Source organism: Symphalangus syndactylus, chromosome 22 (genome assembly GCF_028878055.3).
Source record: "Symphalangus syndactylus isolate Jambi chromosome 22, NHGRI_mSymSyn1-v2.1_pri, whole genome shotgun sequence".
NCBI lineage: Eukaryota > Metazoa > Chordata > Mammalia > Primates > Hylobatidae > Symphalangus > Symphalangus syndactylus.
Window position 1 is genome coordinate 7,925,786 of NC_072444.2, and position 6,000 is coordinate 7,931,785.

The window sequence follows — 6,000 nt, forward strand, 5'->3', positions numbered from 1 at the left end:
GGTCTATATTGGTGACTACCTCATGAGTGCCTGAAAAAAATGTATATTCTGCTGTTGTTGGGTATAATGTTCTGTACGTGTCGGTTAGATCCTGCTGGTTGATGGTATTGAATGTATATTCTGCTGTTGTTGGGTATAATGTTCTGTATGTGTCGGTTAGATCCTGCTGGTTGATGGTATTGAATGTATATTCTGCTGTTGTTGGGTATAATGTTCTGTATGTGTCAGTTAGATCCTACTGGTTGATGGTATTGAATGTATATTCTGCTGTTGTTGGGTATAATGTTCTGTGCATGTCGGTTAGATCCTGCTGGTTGATGGTATTGAATGTATATTCTGCTGTTGTTGGGTATAATGTTCTGTATGTGTCAGTTAGATCCTGCTGGTTGATGGTATTGAATGTATATTCTGCTGTTGTTGGGTATAATGTTCTGTGCATGTCGGTTAGATCCTGCTGGTTGATGGTATTGAATGTATATTCTGCTGTTGTTGGGTATAATGTTCTGTATGTGTCAGTTAGATCCTGCTGGTTGATGGTATTGAATGTATATTCTGCTGTTGTTGGGTATAATGTTCTGTATGTGTCGGTTAGATCCTGCTGGTTGATGGTATTGAATGTATATTCTGCTGTTGTTGGGTATAATGTTCTGTATGTGTCGGTTAGATCCTGCTGGTTGATGGTATTGAATGTATATTCTGCTGTTGTTGGGTATAATGTTCTGTATGTGTCGGTTAGATCCTGCTGGTTGATGGTATTGAATGTATATTCTGCTGTTGTTGGGTATAATGTTCTGTATGTGTCGGTTAGATCCTGCTGGTTGATGGTATTGAATGTATATTCTGCTGTTGTTCGGTATAATGTTCTGTATGTGTCGGTTAGATCCTGCTGGTTGATGGTATTGAATGTATATTCTGCTGTTGTTCGGTATAATGTTCTGTGCGTGTCGGTTAGATCCTGCTGGTTGATGGTATTATTGAGCTCTTTTATATTTTTGTTTATTTTCTTTATAGTAGTTATGTCAGTTGCTGAGAGTGGGGTGTTGATCTCTCCATCTTCGATTGTAGATTTGTTTATTTTTTTTCTTTCAGTTCTGTCAACTTTTACTTCATGTGTTTAAGCCTCTACTGTTTGGGGCTCTCACTGGATTATCCTTTGTCATTGTAAAATGTCCTTCTTTGTCTCCAACGATTTTATTTGCTCTGAAGTCCCCTTTGCCTGATATTAATATAGCCACCCCTGCCTGTTATTTCAGAGTTTTTGCCTTATATATCTTTTTCCATTCTTTTGCTGTCAACCTATCTATATCATTTGGGATGTTTTCAACCCTAACCCCACAGGTCCCTGAGAGTTTATTTATTTTATTCATCTCTTTCTTCTTTGTTGTTCAGATTGGTAAATTCTGTTGATCTGTCCTCCAATTCACCATTTCACTGCTTTGTCATCTTCACTCTACTGGTAAGCCCATCCGACAGATCTTTACTTTGTTACTATATTATCTTTCAATTCTGTAATTTCCATCGTTCTTTTTAAATACACTCTATTCCTTGCTATGATTTTCTGTTTCCTCACTTGCTTCATGAGAGCTCATAATTTCTTGTTGAATCATCCATATAATGGCTGCTACAAAAGCCCATCACCAAATTCCTACATCTGATTTATCTCAGTGTCGGCAACCACTGACTTTCTTCTCATTCATGCTGTGAATTTCCTGGATCTGGGCATAACAAATAACGTTTATTATGTCCTGAACATTTTGAACATTATATTATGAAACTCAGGATACCACTTGATCTTCTTTTCTAGCAAGCAGTCCCTTATTGAGGTGCAGTGTAAGGGCTGGGCGGGGACATCTGATCAGCCTCCTGCCGTGCTTCAGCACCACCTTGGCAAAAGTGGAGTGCCAGCCGGGCGCGGTGGCTCACGCCTGTAATCCCAGCACTTTGGGAGGCTGAGGCAAGCAGATCACTTGAGGAGTTTGAGACCAGCCTGGCCAACATGGTGAAACCCTGTCTCTACTAAAAAATTTATACAAAAATTAGCTGGGCATAGTGGCGCATGCCTTGGCGTGTGCCTGTAGTTCCAGCTACCTGCGAGGCTGAGGCAGGAGAATCACTTGAACCCGGGAAGCAGAGGTTGCAGTGAGCCTAGATTCTGCCACTACACTCCAGCCTGGGTGACAGAGCGAGACTCCATTTAAAAAAAAAAATAAGTGGAATGCCTACTAACACTGCTTGTTCCAGATGGGTAGCAGGGGAGCTCAGCTCCCCTACTGGCACACCTGATGCCTTGTCAGTGAAAGAGGGGCACCAATTTGCACTGACTTGTCTCCAAGTGTGGATGTAAGCTCAAGTCCTTGCTGGCCTCTGCTGACACCAGAGGAGAGGATATGGGAAAGCAAGGGCCAGTCTCTCCTCCAATTATCTCACTACACCTTGTTGATGCCAGGTGTAGGCTCGAATCCCTGCTGAGCCTCACAGACAATGGGGTAAGGAGAGTGGGATGGCAAATAATCCTGCCTCCCAGCACCACCCCATTCTGCCTCATTGATGTCAACTCAAGGCTGCAGCATGAGTGTTCCCAAGAACCAGGCAAAAGCTTCCTTGTCTTTTATGACCCAGCCGTGGAAGTCACATAATGTCCCTTCTACTGGGTCCTATTGACACGAGGGAAGTGGAGAGAGGGAATCAGCGTGCCAACCAGTTTTGCTTCCCACCACCTTGTTCCATGTCATTGATGCCAGGTGAGGGTGGAGGCTCAGCTCTTCACTGAGCCTCACTGATACCAGGGTGAGTGGGGGAGACCACAGTGCTTATAAGCTGTGCCTCACACTCCCTCACTCAAACCCATTGCTGCCCAGTGTATGGAGGCCCAGCTCCCAGCTGTCCCCTGCTGAGACCACGGTGGGAGGGGGCATGTGCAGGGCTGATTAGCCTTGCCTCACACTACCTGGCTCAATCATATTGATGCTGGATGGGTGGAGGTGAGGCTCAGCTCACCACCGGGCACTGCAGACACCACCAGCGGGGACATCTGAGCACCACTGCCTCCTTCCAGGTTAGAGGGTAGTGGAAAATCATCTCCCTGCTTTCCCTGTTGATATCATGGGAGTGTGTGTGGTTTTCCCTTTGGGGTGGCTAGAATAGGGCAGGTATTGCAAAAAAAAAATTTTCTGAAAAAAATATCCATGTCTACAAATTCTTTGACACTCATCCATCAGAGAGATAGGGCCTCTGTCACCTTGCCTCAAATCTGGAGTGATCTCAGTGACTAGTCATTTAACAGGCTATAGCACAAGTGACACTATGTAACTTCCAGGGATAGGTCATAAAAGACAGTGAGGCTTTTCGTGGTCCTGGGAATACTCATGCTGGAGCCTTGAGCTGCCATATAAATACTCTGACTACCGTGAGACCACCACGGTGAGGAAATCCAAACTCTTCTCACTCAGAGAAACCACATGAAGAAGCTTTGAGACTACAGTGTGGAAAGGAGAGCTACCTGGTCAGCCCACAGAGGCTCCCATCCCACAACCATTCTGGCTGTAGCCACAGTCCAATTGCAACCTCATGAGGGATGTTGAGCCACAACCACCCAGCCATGACCTAGTCAAAGTCATGCAGAAAGGGTGAAGAATAATAAAATAATGGTCATTGCTTTAACTCCGTACTTTTTGGAATGATTGGTTTCTCAGCAACCTATAACAGGACCAGAATTTAGTACAAGGAGTGGGGTGCTGTTGTAACAAAAAGACAAACATTAGACATTGTCTTCTGGATCAGGCAACAGGCAGAAATCTGAAGGGCCCAGAGCAGGTCATCAGTGATGACTTAAAGCAAAGTAAGGAAAGTGATTTTTGAAGCAGGATAAGAGAAGATTTTGTTATTAATGATGAAAGGATTGGCAACAGTGTGGCCTTATATAACATGGAACATAGAAAAATATTCTAATGAACAAGTTGATCTAGCTCAGGAGATTTCCAGGAAGAATTATGAAATTGCCACATGGCTTCTTTCACTGCCTATGACAAAATGCAAGAGGAGAGAGATAAGCTAAAGATTGAATGATGATGTAAATGAGCTAGAACTTGTTGAGTTTGAAAATGAAAGTCTCTCACTCATATTCAAATGGCAAATGATTCTCCAATAAGATCCTCAAGCGAAGGACAAAAGCCAAGAGGACTGAATTCTTTCCTAAGACCTCAGAATGTCTAAGGTGGTGCCTCAAAGAACTTATATAAAACACAAAGAAGACTTTCTAAGGATATGGAGGGTGGACCTTGCAGATTTTTTCTGTCAATGGGGCTTCTAAGAGTCTCAGAATATTTGTCTGTGACAGTCTCAGAATGGAGAAGGGCTTATCTCAAAGAGATTTCTGAGTATAGCTTTCACCTAATGGAGTCAATTCCAGATTAATTCATAAGAAACCCTCAAAGTTTTTAAAGTAATTGTGGCTTATCATTGGAACCCTGAACTATTATGAGCAGAAAGTAAGTTTTAAAAAAATACTTAGCTGCAAATATGGGCTGGCGTTATCGGCCAGGTCCAGGTTCATTCTGGCTGTGTGCAGTAAGTCAATCACTGTGACATCGGTCTTGTGAAAGACAAAAGATTTATTCACAAGGCTGCAGAGCGAGGAGCTGGAAGAACAGCTCTCAAATCCACCTCCCTGAAGATAAGCCTTAGAGATATTTATGGGTTAGGGAAGTAGGGTAGTCTAAGGCTTGGGAAAAGGTGATTGGCATTGGTGAAAAATGAAGCAACAGGTTCGTTCTGTGCATGCGTACTCGGGTTTCATGGCATTTCATAGGACATATGTACAGAAAATAGCAGCATTAGCATGATCTGAGGGTGGAGTGTTGGGCCCTCCAACGTTAAAAAGCCACCTCTTGGGCACATTGCAGGCCCAGTTGAAGGGTTGGTGGTTTCAGCCAGTTTGAACTGGTTGGAACCTGGAAAACAACTGAGGCGACCATGACCATGGTGACAAATGAATGTTATCTATAAAGTAGCAAGTGCAGGGGAAGACCCAGCGTTCAGCGGCAAGGCCTTCAGCTACCACAACTCTCAGCTTCATGAGAAAAGGTGGCGGGAGGGGCAAGCTAGCAACCAAAAGCAAGTGGGGCAGGCAGACCTGATCGAATTAACCCCTCAGTTTCACCAGTTCCTATGGAAGGAAGACACAGCAGGCAAAGCCATCAGAAACAAATTCCAGGAAATAGGACCTTATCAGGGAACTGCCCGCATGCACTCAGCTTGATTTCTGAATGGGTGTAGACAAGTGGCTCCCATTTTCCCTCTTTTATATGAGAATGTCTATAGGAGCTGTCATATGCCAATCCCTCACTTGCATGTTGGATATAAGAGGGCGCAGGTAGCTTGACTCTTCAGCTCACATGACTTCACATTGATTGTCCCAGAGGAACTGCATCTGAGGATTCCCAGTCTGACCTCGACCTGATTTATTATACATGATGTGATCCTACATCTTAAGCCTGAAGCCATAATCGATGAGACTTGCAAGACTGTCTATATTTTGTATGTGAGAATAAAAAATAATTTGTGGCCAGAGGATGGACAATGGTGATTTAAAAGCAGGCCCACACATTCTCTGATACTTCTCTCATGAAGAGGTGGGGGTCTCTGTCCCCTCTCTTGAACTTGGGATGATCTTAGTGACTGGATGATCAATAGACTATCAGAAGTAACACTGTATGACTTCCAGGACTAAGCTACAAAAAAATAAGAAAGGTTCTTCTCGTCCTCAGGAACAGTCAAGCTGGAGCTCGAGGATTCTGTGAAAGATTCTGAGGGCTCTGAGGCCACTGTTCTGTAAGGAAGCCCATAGTAGCCCACATGGAGGAGCCACACGGAGAAGCCCTGTGACTGCCTGACCAGCTCCAACCACCATCTGACTGCATCCTCACAAGGGCCCTCGAACCAGATTCACCCAGCTAAGCCTCCTCTGAATTGCTGACACACAGAAACCATGAGAAAAAAATG